Source organism: Plectrocnemia conspersa, unplaced genomic scaffold, assembly GCF_051122295.1.
Source record: "Plectrocnemia conspersa isolate PC_06_02 unplaced genomic scaffold, ASM5112229v1 ptg000013l, whole genome shotgun sequence".
Taxonomy (NCBI): Eukaryota; Metazoa; Arthropoda; class Insecta; order Trichoptera; family Polycentropodidae; genus Plectrocnemia; species Plectrocnemia conspersa.
In genome coordinates, this window is record NW_028277177.1 from 14,413,516 (window position 1) to 14,429,741 (window position 16,226).

General features: G+C 31.7%; 1 protein-coding gene across 12 annotated transcripts in view; it reads right to left on the reverse strand.

The window, feature by feature from the left end:
* Positions 1 to 16,226, reverse strand: part of tutl (immunoglobulin superfamily member turtle) — a 79,418-nt gene that overhangs the window by 38,982 nt on the left and 24,210 nt on the right. For 2 of the 12 annotated variants that reach the window (XM_088201462.1, XM_088201474.1), the window contains exon 1: positions 311 to 732. The exons of 6 other annotated variants lie outside the window; for them this stretch is intronic. The gene's annotated coding sequence lies outside the window, so the exon portion shown is untranslated. Of the gene's footprint in view, positions 1 to 310; positions 793 to 16,226 lie in introns of those variants that run through there. 4 more of the 12 variants (XM_088201473.1, XM_088201470.1, XM_088201465.1 and 1 more) reach the window with 4 other exon arrangements.

Sequence of the window (16,226 nt, forward strand, 5' to 3'; positions counted from 1 at the left end):
GCATATCAAAGCTCTGATTACTTAGAGTATATTCACATAACGTCTTTACATAACCGATCGATCAAAATTGGATCGAATCGATTCAACACTTTATCACACCGAAGCGAGTTTTAATTTAGGGAAAGCTTCGGCTGGCGGGGCGAAAGCTTCAAAATGTCTATCGAATCGGGGGTGGGCGTAACCGAGGCCGTGCACGTTGCACACGTCGTTCGGGGGGCGGATTTTCGTTCGAGGTTAGGTTATGTTCGAATCGAAATACATATGGTCGCCGAAATCGATAAGCCCCGAAGGCTACGGCACCAGCACTGACCTTGCGAACGACGGCCGCAGGAGCCGCTCTGGTATCACCTGTCCATGTGAGGGGTAGCTTGCTTCGAGTGGCGTAGCTCACGAGAGCTCGATACGCATACCCCCGGGCGGGTGCGTACGCAAAGCGGGGGGCGGGGGGCGGGTCGGTCGACGGGGGCCGCCGGAGCCTCCGAGTCGCAGGGCTCCGCTGGCCGGGGGCTTCGGAGTCGTGCTCCTCTTGTGTGCGGCGAGAGTGCAGTGAGTTGTGTTGTAGTTGTGGCCGGGTCCGCGGGCGCCGTCAGCGGTGGGCGTGGCGCGACTGCCGCCCCCCGGCCAGGGGTATCGATCGGCGGGCCGCGCGCGCGCCCCGACACGCGCCCGGCGAACGACCGTTCGCAGTGACGGGGGGCCCCGGCCTGGGGGACCCGCGGACCCGGCCGACACTGCGGACACGGCCAAAGAGATGCGCGACGCCGAACGGCCCGGACGTCCGATCGCCGTCTCGATTATGGACATCGCGACTCGGAAAATGCCTATAGCCATTTTCAGACGCTAAAAGCCAAAAGCCCCCGAGTAGGACGAACTAGTTATTTATACGACAAAGATCGAGTGTGAAATACTTGTAAACTAGGGGAGGAAATCAGCCTCGAATCCATGGAAATATTTTAGAGACCAACCAAAACCAAAACTTCTTCAAGTATTAATGAAGTTTAAGCATATTGATAACTCAAAATAATTATATTTTTCTAGCAATATGATCTAAAGTTACGAGATAAAAAAATTAAAAACTAAGACAATACTGACTTTAAATTTAAGCTAGTTATATTTTTATTTTGTTAATATATGTGCTATACATTATTTTTATATTTTCTCTTGAACCTATATTAACGGAGTTACAACATTATTTTGGAAAAAGATGGCTGACAAGATTGGTCAAAAAACTTATCCTAAGCGCAGACAATTTGAAATCTATAGCGATTGATTATCTAAAGAATATTACACCTCTTTAGGAATTCTTACATATAATATATGCATATTTTATATTTTCTTTTTAGATAAAATAATGTCATTTATAAATATTTATGCTACTCTTTCTAGCATATTTTTTTGCATAATATTATATATTAATTATGTTATATTATATTATAATATCTAGAAGTAATATAAGTCATAAACAAATTTAAAAACCACACAACATAGAACTCACGTTAATTTTATTTGTTTAAAGTGAGATGCCGTGTATAAATAAATATTTAATTTTTAATATGGGTTTAACACCAAAAAATCCTTTTTCATTTTACTATGGTTTGAATTGATTTTGTTTTTAGTACTTACATACATTCATGACAAAACTTATTTTATATTATTTTAATAGCAACGATAACGACAAAAATATAAACACAAAGAAATCTCACACATTTGCTCAGGCTTTTATAAATTTATTTAATTTGGCGTAGATTTTGCTGAAAATATTAATAAGAAATATAGAATCCTAAATTTATATGATAAAATACTAATAAGAAAGATATATCAATTGCAAAGGATTGTGCAATTTTGAGGGAAAAGAAGAAATGGTAAAAATAATAAACATATTGTGCTAAGGATGGAATAAAAAATACGTATACGAGAAATAAAAAAACGTGCAAACGTGTATTTTATACAGTAAAGATACTTACTACAAAAATAATGCAAGTTCTCAGATACGTCGCTTATTGCATTTATTTGTTGCCGCACAAATACATGTATAGATTATTTTAATTTATATTTATACAATGTGTATATTGTACATAATATATAAATAAAGGATACTATATTCATTTCTAGATAAAAATATTTTTAAATCAAGGATTTATTTTAATAAAGAAAAAGCTCTTTAGATTTGTTTTCTTGAAGTTAAGCAAAAGAACAACACATTAACAACACAACTTTAAGAAACTTCACGAGAACCGAATAAACACAATAATAATTAATTTTCTTTTTTATTATATGGTTTATAATCTAAACCTGAAATTTCAATTTTTAGACAACCCATGATACATTTTTTTCAGAATTTTAAAAAGTATTATTTAACAAAAATATAATATATAAATTAATATCTCATGACAAAAACCTTGTTAAATATTAGTATAATTAATAATATATTCTTTTTCTTTTAAACTATATTTAAAAAGGTGATTGTATTTTTTTTTGTAATTACTGATTATAAATTTTAAAGATTTTGTTCAATATCTACATAAAATAACAGTATTGTTATAAATATTGTTAGTTATACTTTTAATAACATATACTATTAGAGATGTCATACTAAATGTTTAATATTAATTTATAAAATTTCAAATGTGCACATTTCCTTAAAATATTCGTCGCTATTGAAATTTGTATTTACATTTTATAGAAATTTCCGGAGCGGCTTTCAAAACAAGCGGCATTGAAATCGAATGAATGTTGAAATGAACGTTCTGCAATTAATTGACAATGGCCTGAATGAAAATTATGCCATTTAACTTGCATTATTTATTTCGCAAACGGCTCGAAGATAATATTTTACTGAAATAAAACGGTATATTTCCATGCGCTGAATTTATATAAACTTCACTTACAAGAAAACTCCATGAACGATTGAATAATACAGTGAAAGCTTTTTAACACTGTAAAACTTTGACAAAAAGCAATATCGCAATATTCGTATTCATTGCATTCGGATTCAAGAAACCGAAAATAATCACCAATTCAAGATAGAAGCATCTCTTGGTATAAAGAAATTTTGTTTGAATCGAGAAGCGACGATGGAATTGTCAACAGAGCTTCAGTGTCGTTAATTATTAAACTTTTAAATGTAAATGGAAGCGAAACTCGCGGAAACGCATTTAAATTAAGAAATTCATAAAATCAAACGATTAATATGCTGAATTCATAAATACCAATATATTTAAAACGAAGTTATAACATATTATAAATGGTTTTCTCGAATTCTGCGATGGTATTGTTTCATACAAGCATTTGAATATACTGTAATTTAAGGTAATATACATTAATTGTCGTTCTCTGTGACTATTTTCACGTAAATAATTTCATTGTAATGACCCAAAACGCCAAGGCGTGTTGCAATGTAATAAATTAAAGTGCGACCGCGAAACGAAGAAGGCGCAATATCGAATTTCATTAAAGCGGCAATTGTAAATATTAAACTCGGTGTTAATTAGTTAACTAGTGTATGGTTATTTAAAGAAATCGAACACATAAACATAGGTACATATATCAGTAAGAACTAAGCAAACTAACCGAAACGTAGTGTAGTATTTTTATTTTATTTTAAAGTCAGTTTCATTGCTTTATAAATACAATAATAGTTTCAAAGCATAGTTATAAAGTATTTTAACTAAAATACAATTTGTGTTTTAAGTAAGTAGAGTAGTATAAGCATTTATTTAAAAATAAAAATCACTAGAATATTTAGACTTAATAATTTGCCAAATTATATATATTTTACAGTAAAATATATATGTAATAAGTATTAATGATAACCAATATTTTTGTTACGTAACAGAGATAAAATAAACAGATTATTGTGAACGGCTGTCATTTGAAAAAAAAACATTAAAAAAATACAATTTTTCAATACTAATGACAAAAACATCTATAAAAATGAAAAACGACAAGCTATAACGCACTTGACAAAATTGTCATAAGTTGGATGGATAAATAGTAGGTTACAGATAGTGTCATTATTGAGCTTACATTTAAATGGTTCACTATCTCAAAAGAATTACTTTTTAGAGAACTTTTTTTAAAACTAAAAACTTAGATCGTTAGCGAATGTAACGCCAGAAATATTTTATAATAGCCGTTAAAAGATTAAAGCAAGTTTAAATGCTACTTCTTATGTATATGATAAATTAAAACCTATTAGTTTTAAAACCAATATTTTTTAGTGATTTATATTTATTATTTTTTATATTCTTAATACAAATATGACCATCATGACTTGACAAGTTTCCCTAACGCGTCATGATGGCTATTATAAAATTTAACTTTAAAGAAACAGCTCACCTAAAATAAATCGCCATTCCACATTAATTTCCTCAGATTCTCGTAGCTATCACCAAAAACATCATCGTGTTTGGCAAGCTCGTTAAAAATCTAGATGGCGTGCAAGAGGAGCGTTTTCATGTGCTGTTATCATGACCGTTACGGTAAGAATAAGGGACGCGATCACGACTATCTATGGTACTTGAAGACTTGCAGCCTAAAATCACCGATCATTGATTGGTTGACAAAACCGCCCCATTGTAACTTTTAAACGTGCTTATTAGAGAAAACGCTAAGCCGAGAATGCAATAAATTGTATCACAACGCTCCTAGCAAAAATGTACTATTATACAAATACGGATACGACAAGTTCTTCTTTTTTAGAGATATCTAAAAAAATATATTTTATTTAACAACTAGAAGCACTTCCCTTTACTCGAGCTCTAGATAATTTAACCATATTTGAGAATGTTACGAACTAGCGCATCGTACAGAATGCGAATCGTTAATAAATTATCAGAAACAAGCGCTCCGCACAACGAAGCCGAGTACACCCAAGTCATCGACGGAAGTATTTCTTCTTTAAACACCTCTACCTAAACTGTAAGTAAATTCCATAAATCAAGGGGATCTGAAAAATATGACAATCTGACATTTTATATTCCAAACTGTTATGCAACTGTTTTTAAATAGTATATACATATATATGAAGATATAAGTGTAATTAATTAATTAATTAATAAAACATGTACTATAATATTTGTACGTATCACTAAGATTAGTCTGAAAATTACAATTCTCTTATTTATAGATACAAGGTTAGATTACAATAGCTAAATAATATATGTAAACCCAAATCGATACCCTGCGCATATTAAATCCAGATTGCAATGAGCTTAACGTCTTGGCTTTTGGATCAATCCATTCCGCATCGTTCCAAGCTTTTGTCTAATGGTAGTAAAATCAAACAAATAAGCTGCGATAGCTTACAGAAAGCGTACTCGGTAGCTCTCGCTAGGATTTATGTAAATCACCGTGATTCGGAATTGCGGCTGAAGCTCTACCACCACCTAGAACGACACACTTTTTTATTTACTATCACCTAACAGCTGAACATCGCTCTCCTTAATCGCGTCCATAAGATCTGCATTACGTTGGCAAAAACAAATTTGAGCAAAAAAATAAAGATGCAAACAATATATTGTTGAGGTCGATTCGGCTATGACGAATTTTCGTGTCCGTCCGGGCCACGTCCGCGAATGGATGAATGGCAATTTGTCAGGACACGAAAAAAGCGAATCCCAGCCGGAAGCTGGGCGAGAGCACAACTCGGACGAGATGGTGAGACGACGTGGAAAAGGATATGAAGGCCATAAAGGTCGGCCACACCACGAGATGAAGGGTGTAAATGGACGAGGACAAAAACCGGAACGCTCTGCTCGTTCTGACCGTGCGTGTATTAGATGACGTAAAAAGCTCATTCGGATTTTCTAATAAAATAACTGGAAAGGAACACTCGAGTCATGAATTATATGTTTTTATCAAGACTATTCGAATTTTAATCAAGCGAAGAAACGTAAATTATGCATAGCCACATTTTGATACATGCGTATTATTCAAAACGATCCATTGATCCATTTACATAAAAGCTTTAAAGCATACAAAGATCGACTTAATCGCCTTAAATTAATATGTGAAAAATCTAGAAAAAAATAAAAACGTCATGAAGCATTTGGGTCCACGATTTTAATTGTAAAGCAATGACTTATTCGATTAATCTAACTATTATATCTTAAATAAATTTAATTGACGTTGAAATATTAATCATTACAGCTCCGAACCTGTTGTAAAATCACGTGAAATTCTGCATCAGTTCTGCTTGGAATAATAACAAAAAAAAATCTATTGTAAAAAAAATTTTTTGAGAAAATGATTTTTTTAAATCAGAAAATATTAGGTATTTAATTTAAAAATTTCATGCATGTAATTAATAAAAAAAAGGTTACTGAAATATTTTATAAGTAAAACCGACTATTAATGTAAAACTTTATGATTAATATTTTTATTTATCTGACCAACTAATTTTTTACTATAAATATAATGTATAGCATAAAACTTTTTTAATAAAAAAACATAATTCTACGTCTTCATTAAAAAAAATTTCTAAGAATTTTTAAACGAATACTTTTTTTGTGAGAAATTCTTGGCAAATAAATAATTTATATTTTATGATAGATTATAAAATTAATGTTGAACAATAATTTAGACAAGGCTCAGGTGATGGAACATGAAGGTCACAATTTCAATTAATGATGGATAAGCTCGATTAATAATCTTAAATTTAAATTAATTGAAATGGATTAATGTAATAAATTATAAAGAAAACATTATTTGATTAAATAATTAAATTTGAAATTAAAAAAATTACCAATCTTATTAGACGAGTGGTTTAAAAGTCAACGATTATTACCTAAAAGACCTAGCTTCGATTTCCATATTAACCCTTGTGTTTTTGAATGTATTTTGTATCTAAAATATCGGATTAAATAATTATATTTCCAATATTGAATCACAGATTAGGATTTTTTTTTATTTTCTTAAACTCACAGGTGAATATTGGGATGATTTATTAAAATGATATTTGGTATTATTTTTTTTCATAACAAGCAACTTCAACTAATAGAGATTATCATATATGTACATATATATGAATAAAAAAGATTGAAATTTGAATAATATTATGAATATCAGACATAATGCTTTCATAAAGAAGCTTCGAATTGAAAAAGCCCATCTAATTCCTAATAAAGCAATGCAGAGCTTAAAGCTTGGGCAGCACTTACCGGCAACATAAATACGCTCAGAAATTTCGGTGTAGGTATTCAATTCACGAAGTGGACGTAAAAACCTCCATTCGCGACCACATCGACGAATAATCGTGTTTGCATTAGCCGGTATCAGGTGTCGTTAGTGTTACCTTTCTACCAATACCACTATGCGTAGCCCTGCCGAGTTTTAGGGTATGGTTCTCAACCGTTTGGATTCAAAATTAAATTTTTAAATAAAATTTTAATATTTATATACTAATATTGGCAAGCTTAAGAGCGAAGTTCTATAAGTAAGATCATGCATATTAAGATGATACTATAATTTTTTTATATATATATATTTTAAATATTATTTAATATCAAATTCTTCATAAAGACTGTTTTAATTCAAGTTTACTTCTTGAAATATTTTATAATTTTTACTCGAGGAAAAAAGTTTAAAAAAATTAGTTCTTTCAAAAGCTTTTATGTATTCAAACATAACGTCAATGCTTTTGGAAAAACCTTGTAATTTTAAGTTCAGTTAATTTACATGAACATAGGAATCTAAAAAAAACATCAATGTGAATACCCAATTATGATTTATTGTTAGATCTGTAATACCTTAATTTCTACAGAGCATTCCACAAATCGCACGTGTACTTTTTCTAGGACTAGCCATTTCACATTATTAAACACAAGCAGTCCACTATACGGTTGAATCAACTTCTAGTGAAAGCCCGAAAAATTCTCGCTTGTAAAGGGCTCGAATAGCTATCAAATTCACTATTTTTGTTATATCTAACATTAAATCATTAACATTTATGAATCCAGCCTTGGCAAGTAGCACGTCCATAAACGATGCGTGTTACCTTTTTAAATGATTGATCACAAAGTCGTTTCAAAAATAATACCATTAAAAAATTAGGAAACGTTGATATCACGTAAGCATTAAAATAGTCAATTTTAAGCCTTTTCCGTTTAATGGAATTTCTGCAAGATATAAACCGATACCCAAAAGTGGGTGTATTTTAATGTTCAGCTGAGCTATATCGATTAGGTGTTATTATATATGCCCATATACAAATTACGAGTGTTCTCTTGATAGCGAATGCAGCACTGAATCGTAGGATACATGAATAAATTCATGGACAAAGTGCCGACCCATCGATGTGACACCGGCGGCACCTTGCGAGATTAAGATAATGTGAGAGCATTGTTTAAAATAGAGCGTCCCGACACGGGTTAAGCAATTAACGTACAACAGGCTCCGATCGGCGGTGTCCGGCGTTAATGGGCTATGTACGTTAAAGGGTTGAGATCAAAGACGTGGTGTAGACCTTCTTGAGCGATACAACTACACCTCTCCCTTTCATAAACCCTAGTTAGTGCGGCGATTCTCAATAGTTGCTAAGATTTATATGTATTTTAAAATTCAGAGATATTAAAAAACTACAACTTTTAACATAGTGGGTAATCCTTATAAATGTTTTTTAAAAAAGTATTACAGTCTTATTGCTCACTCTTTAATTTTCTTAGTTTTGTGTTTTAAAGTGCCCTTAATTTTTTTTAAATTAATAAGCAAAAAGTCATTTGATTCGCACTTACCAAATCAGACAAACGTCAGTGAACAAGCTGTCGCTGTCAACATTAAAAAGTCTTAATGAATATGATTCATGCAATAACAGACCAGCTACTAGAAGAAAATGAAGGAAAACTGCCTAGTCCATGAAAAACGAAAGAGCCGACTAGTAGAGTAGCTTCAAGCGCAGAAATATATATTTAATTACAAAAGGTGAGCAAAAATGCTAAGAAAAAAAAATATCAGGAAGATTACAAAACAAATGAGATTTCAAATACAGAGACTACTTTTTAAGATTGCAAAAAATTTTTTGATCCTACGAGCTAAAATTTTCACAAGTTTGAACTGCTTGAATTAAAGTTGCAAATGTCTTTATGTAGCTTTTTTATGCTTAAGCTTTTGTGATACTTAAAAAATGAAACTGTAACAGTAATTGCCTAAGGTCGTATGTTATCATCGGGGGTAGGAATCATGTACTTATTCATGTTTGTAGAATATGATTCCTACAAACATATATAAATATGATTCCAATAAACAATGGCAGAAAATGTATATGTATTAGTTAGTTGATAATAAAGCTCTTAATCATGATTTATTATTTTTTTATTATAAAATCTTTATTTGTAACATATTTACCATTAGCCAAATACGTTACAACGGGGTAAACACAATCAACACTATATTCAACTTTGAACTAAAAAATTGAAAGTTGAAAATAGTACATTTGCCCTAAAAATGAAAGCGAGAATAACATGTACAAATGTCACATAACTACTTTTCATCGTTTGGAAGAGGTTCTTGTGACAGACAGACACGTGTATTTTTTTGTTTAATAGTATAGATTTATTATTATTATTTTATTATTATTATATACTACAATCAACAGCTTCTAAGCACAGCCTAGCTCACTTTCACTTTACATATTCATCACGATATGTATCCTAGAGAATAGAGAAAACTAGGAAAACATAATTTGTGACAATAGATCGAAATTAAATAATCACTAATTTCAATCTCTCATGACACGATAGAAATTAAAAACTAGGGTTCATATCCAATTCGAACTCATACCACTGGTCTATTGTGTATCGCAACCCCTTATTCAATACCAAATTACTAGTAATGGCTCAATTGAAATACCGATATATCGTTAAAAGCAATTTAACTCGTTAAATACGTGGTACGGAAATATAGTACGAGAACTGTTATTTGTACTATGACAAAAAAAATAGTTTCTCATGAGTCTCATATACTTTTTTAGCATTGTTTTAACGTACATGCAATGCCTAAATTAATTCCAATTAGGGATGGTGCATACCGACAAGCTAAACAACTCTGAAAAACCTTTTAAGTTATTTTATTTCTGCCACAGATAATATTTAGACACAATATGTTAAAGTGATTACTAATTAATAGATTAGTCGATGTTTACTTTTAGCTATCCAAATATTAAAACTGTTACGAAATATGTGTACCAAATTGGTAGACAAGAAGATACATTTCAGAATAAACAATTTTCTTGTTATGCTCAGACAATTGCTAAACTATTCATCCCAACATACATATCTACATAATATACATACGTCCGGATCGCCTCCAGTTCCAAATGTATAGTGCATATTTCATTGATGCCGAATATGTGTGTACGTTCGTCGTCTAATAATAAATATCACATGTGAAATTTATATGCGCATGTATAATAAAATATGAATATACACACATACGCGTATTCCGTTCACGTAAAAATCTCACCACCGAAACCGGAGGACGTAAAATAAAATATTCCCAAAAGGCGATTGAACGAGTAAAGGCGATGTTTCTTGAACATGTCGGGATTATTTGCTGTTGACGACGGCTTCATGTTGTGATCTTGCCAAATGACACAATAAAATGTTTTACATGTTTCTTTAGTGGAAAATCTGAAACGGCAACATCCTCGGCCTGTTACGGAATCAACCTCAAATACGTTGACGGCTGAAAAACTGTTGAAAAAGAACAAATAAAAAGTATAACAAATCTTTCCGCCGCACGAACGAACAATGGATATTCCGTAACGAATTCACAATAACAATGGATGGGCCACAGCTTTGTTCGGGATGAATTAAGACATAGCCGAGGAATGCGACGGGAGAATGCAATTAGGGTCGAAAAAACCCGCCGGGAGAAGAATGAGAAATGTAGTGCTTTTGTGGAGGCCGACGCTCGAAGGGTTAATCTCACGTATGCAACGCTCATCAAAAAACGATAAATTATTACCTATTTTTTTATTTAACGACATATAAGGGTACAAAATGATGTTTAGTTAAATTTTAGATAGTATATAACTATCAAAGGAGAAAGAATTATTAACATAATAAGGAAATTTAATTTATTCTGGTTATTATTATAGTTACAATATATTATTACGAAATAGTATATGATATACATAATTTTAGTAGTGTTCAAGCTTCGAAATGAGTTTATTGTTTATATTTTTGAAATAATAATATTAAACAGTAATATAAATATAAAATCTATATTACGAAAATGACAATAAAAAGCAATAAATTATTTAATAACTTTTACTGTAATATATCCATCAAGTTCTTCAGATGTAGTTTTTGATTATCGTAAGATCATCAATATATTTTTTTTATATATTAGAAGAATATTGTACTAATAACTCTGGGATTTGTTTTCAAGGAGAAAGCCATCAATTATAAAGTTTATCTCTGAATACAGAGACCAAAAAACAGGAAAAATCGTATATATACAATATAATTTTGAATTATATGCAGCAAATAATGCAAAAATAAGATGCACTTATTTGTTAGTAATATATACATTTATTTGGAAAAAATATAAATGTGCTAGGTTATAATATTATAAATGTTAAGTTAAAATAATTAATAATATCAATTACTGTGTAAATAATTGTTTTACTATAAAAAATTAGGAAATTTAAATCCATGGCAGTTTTTGCAAAAATAAATACACATGATCATACAATTTTAAGTGAATACTAATATGGGTTAACAAGTTTAAGTAAGTTAAGTTTACGTAACATTAATATTCACTTAAAATATATAGTATGTATATATTTTAAGTGAATATAGTATATTCATATTTTTTTACCTAGGCAGGGATTTAGATTTATTAAATTTTTTCATACTTCTGTACATAACCATGTTTTTATTACTACACTATTACTGTTTTATTAATTATAATATTTGCTGTATTTAAAATACTATAATTACCTACAATGCATCATTGAAATAAATTCGTTATATATTGATTGTATTTATAATAATAATTAGCTAAAAGTCAAATTTGTAAAATTGTTAAATATAATTATATTTTTTTTATTTGTCTAATTACTAAAACTATAACCCGATTTATTTATAAAACACGTGATGCTAATCGATTTTTTCATTTTATTAAATTTAATTTTTATCACGTCTGTTACATGTAATTAGATATCTCACAATACAAAAAATAGAGATAAAATTTATCTCAGAATCTCAGATTTTAAGGTTACAAGAGATAAATCACTTAATAAAGACTAAAAAAGACACAAAAGAAAACCTTTGTATTAAGATATTTGTACGAAAAAATATGTAAGAATGTTTATTTAAGAAACGCTAAGACATGAATCTCTTTCCTTAGACACATTTAGCTTATACAGTATTTTAAAAACCTAAATTAGTCTGATGCTTACTTTGCACAGCTTCTTAATCAATGCAAAACAATACTTGTGACTTTTGTATTTACAGAGAATAAAGTTGCATTATTTTTATTCAATAAAATAGTTGATATAAAATAAAGTACATCTAAACCGAATTTTGTGCAATAGAAGAGCGAAAAAAACAATTATCACTTCTCAGAAGTCAAAAACCTACGTCAAAAGCAATAAAATCGTGCCGTCGCCGACACGGTTTTATTGATTTTGACGTGAATTTTAGCCTTCTGAGAAGGTATAAATGTTTTTTGCGCTCCTATTGACCAAAATTCGGTTTGTTTATACTTTAGTCAGCCCTTTTATATTAGAAGTCCATAGTAATATCGGCAAGGATAGCTACCATATTTTTAAAACATATCGAAATGCAGACAAAGTATGGAGGAATATATGAGATGCAATGTCTGCCTGTATTTGTTCTTCCGCTTATTTTCCCCTAAGAGATGAGTTGGCTTCTATTTTGGACTTGATCTAATGAAAGTTCTACATTTATAATTAGTTTTAGAACTTTCATTAGGTTAGGTTAGGGTTTGAACAGCAAATGAACGTTTCGCAACTGTCAAATTGAGCTTCATAGACATTTTAGAGCAGCATATTAGATCTGAATTTTTAGATCGAATACCTAAATTTACTGCTACTAATTTACATTCGCGTTCTTAAATTTACATTTAAGCCGCGGCAAAAACCACAATCTGTCCCTTTGAATAAAATAGTTTATTGTAAAAGCACTACCTAGAAAGTGGGTGCTTTTAAAGGCAATGTTCCGCTCCTTTTATTTATTGTATGTATAAAAAGAGCTGAAGGAACTTATACCTGAAATACATTAGTACATACATCTCAAACAACTGTAGTTTAGATCAGATTCATTATTTGAGGTCGGTTTTTACTTTTGTATAAATATATTCTTGCTATGATTTTTTTTGGAGTCTGACCACCAAGGAGAATGGGCCCCGTGAATTTGTCCCCTCTCTCAGTAGATCTGCTTGCTCTTAAAGGTGATTCTAAGATCTTTAGTGGAAGTTTCTCTAGCCAAAATGTTCTTACCGAAATCGTAGGAATAATTTGATGACACTTGGAATCGATAAAATGATAGTATGACATTTTCCGACTCTAAAAGGTAGACGGTTGAAGAAAAGCTATCTCCATAATCAATCCCAGTTACTCTGTAGAGATAAGAGTGCAAGAAATCAAATGCATTAAAATAATTATAAATCGTCTGCATACAGAAAAAAACTTGAATTTGTAACATAACGTGAGGAGCAGACAGCCCAGGTTGGACCTTTGAGAAACTCTTGAAGTTGAAAAAAACAGTAATAATATAATATATGATCTTGAAATTTAGCACTACCTGCGTTTGATATGCATCACACGTAGCATGGCGACAAATTTGTGTATATGTATAGTTTATACATGTAGACTCATGCATCACATTAAGCATGCGATTATATTCGGAATGTGTGACATTCCCCGGATGCCGTCTGCTCCGATTATCTCCATTGGCATTCAAATTTGATTCGGCGTATGCGTGCTATATGTATATCGAGATGAAAGCGTTTCCTAAACCAGATGTCCTCTTGATTAGAGAGACGTCTCTGCAGGAAACGCGGGATACGGCATTAGCAAAGTCTTGAATTAATGAAGCCACGTTAACATAGCTCTAGTGCATTTCAATAGGGTTCAATTGCTGCAGCTGAAACTCCTCGGCGCTGCACTCTCAGGTAACGGGATACGTTTAATCAATCCTCCTTAATGGGCTACGAGCTGTAAGAGGGCTCCCATCGAAAGTGCTCTTGAATCTAGTTAAAAGTGGTCGGAGATATAGGCATTCTACATAATCTTCTCTAATGGGCGTCAATTTGTGACGTTAATGAAGTGTTAGAGCGCGATTTTTTATTACACCTATATTCATATATTATTGTGACGAATCAATTAGGGTTGTAGTGCTTAACCAGTGGCATAATACAATTTGGTCATTTTGGTATTATTATCTAACTAGAGCCCCTTTTTCAATAAACGTACGGAAAACGCCGGGTATAAATCAACCCGTCAATAAATATATACGTGACAGGAAAAACTGACAACTCGATGCGATATTAATGTCAGTAGCTTTAATATCTCGATACTCGAGGAAAATAATTTATTATCTCTCGCCTCAATCAATATTTTTATATAAATGTATCGCGATACGTTCATATGGTCTTGTGACTATCCGAAAATATTATACCTCTGCTATACGCGAAATATAAGAAGTAACAAATATAATTTTTGCACCAATCTTAAATAATTATATCAACATATTCCATCATATTACAAAATCAATGCAACGAGAGATTGTGTTCTTGCAATAAATTAAATGTCAGAGAAATATTTTTTAATGAATAAAAATCAAACATCACGTTGTATTTTAATGTCTTGCCAGAGACGAAAACACGCCGAAAACTATTTGGAACAGGGTGGTGAATGTTTACAGCGAATCCGCCTCTTTGGATTACATAATCAAATATTGGTCAAAACTATTCAAGTGGGGTTAAGAGGCAATTGAAGACGACTAGATCCAAACGAGAAAACAAGTCAAAAATATATTTTCCACAGTTTTAAATGCGTAAATTTATTTGAAAAATTATCAAGTAAAAATATTTTATACACATTTTCGGTTTCCGAGCCTTTGCACAAATAAAAATAATAAATACATCAACTATTTTCAAGTTGCCTAAAACTAAATTAGCAAATGTAATTAACCAAAATGTTACTGGTAATCATTTCTACTGTTATATATTACTTGCAACCAGAGCCAAAGATGTGCCTTTATTTTTTTTATTCACTCAACAGATTTAATCAATTATTTTTTTTCTTTAAATTTTACGATGAGGTGAAGTGCGAAATTAAACGTGCGTTAAAACCACGAATATTTACTATATTTAAAAATACATGAGGGTTCAAAAGATTTCATATTATACGTATAAAGAAATACAACATAGGATTTAATATTTTATTATATTTCGCGGCGTTTTTAAACGAGCCAAATGGGGAAGTTTCTTTCGTTGGGATAAATTTATGAGTGCGCTATCAAAATAAATTCAAACTTTTTCACGCTTCGCGTATCACCGTAACTGGCTGTTGGAGCAAGACTTTATACCTTTAGTCCCGTAGGGTTCCTCCCCGTTGGCCCTTTATGCGGTCTGAATCTTCGCCCGGAACATCGAGCAGCGTCCATAAGAGAGATCGCACAGGGGGGCGATAGCTTATCAGCGTCGTCCTAATCTTAAATCTTATTCACTCTTGTATCGGAAGTCAATGGGCCGGACGAAATTAGCTCAGGAAAGTGGCGCATTCGCTTTTTGTACGGTTGTTTGTACGTCCATCCTGTCGATCGATTCTGGATATGGACTAAAATTAGATAAGCGTCCTGTACTATGGTTTAATTATAGAGAAGGCGAAAGTTTAGTAAAAGTCTAAATTTACGACCGTAATAAATGTGTATGTGGAGAAATTTTGCACAGTATCAAAACACGGCGATGGAACAAACAAAGTTCCAATAAGATATAGGTGCGTGGGATTAAGATAATTCATTTGGATGGATATATATCTGCGGATACGTCCCATTTTGTTTGCTTTTTTGTGATTATAATATATATAAATGTGCAAAGCTTAAAAATATTGCGAATGAATTCATAATAATACAAATCAAGCCTTTCATTCAAAACACTTTTTTAGATAGCTAACAAATAGGATAATTTCATGTGTATTTTTAGTATTATTTGGACTTTGCAAATTACGTACTAAGTCAGCATTGTAGAGGATTTGA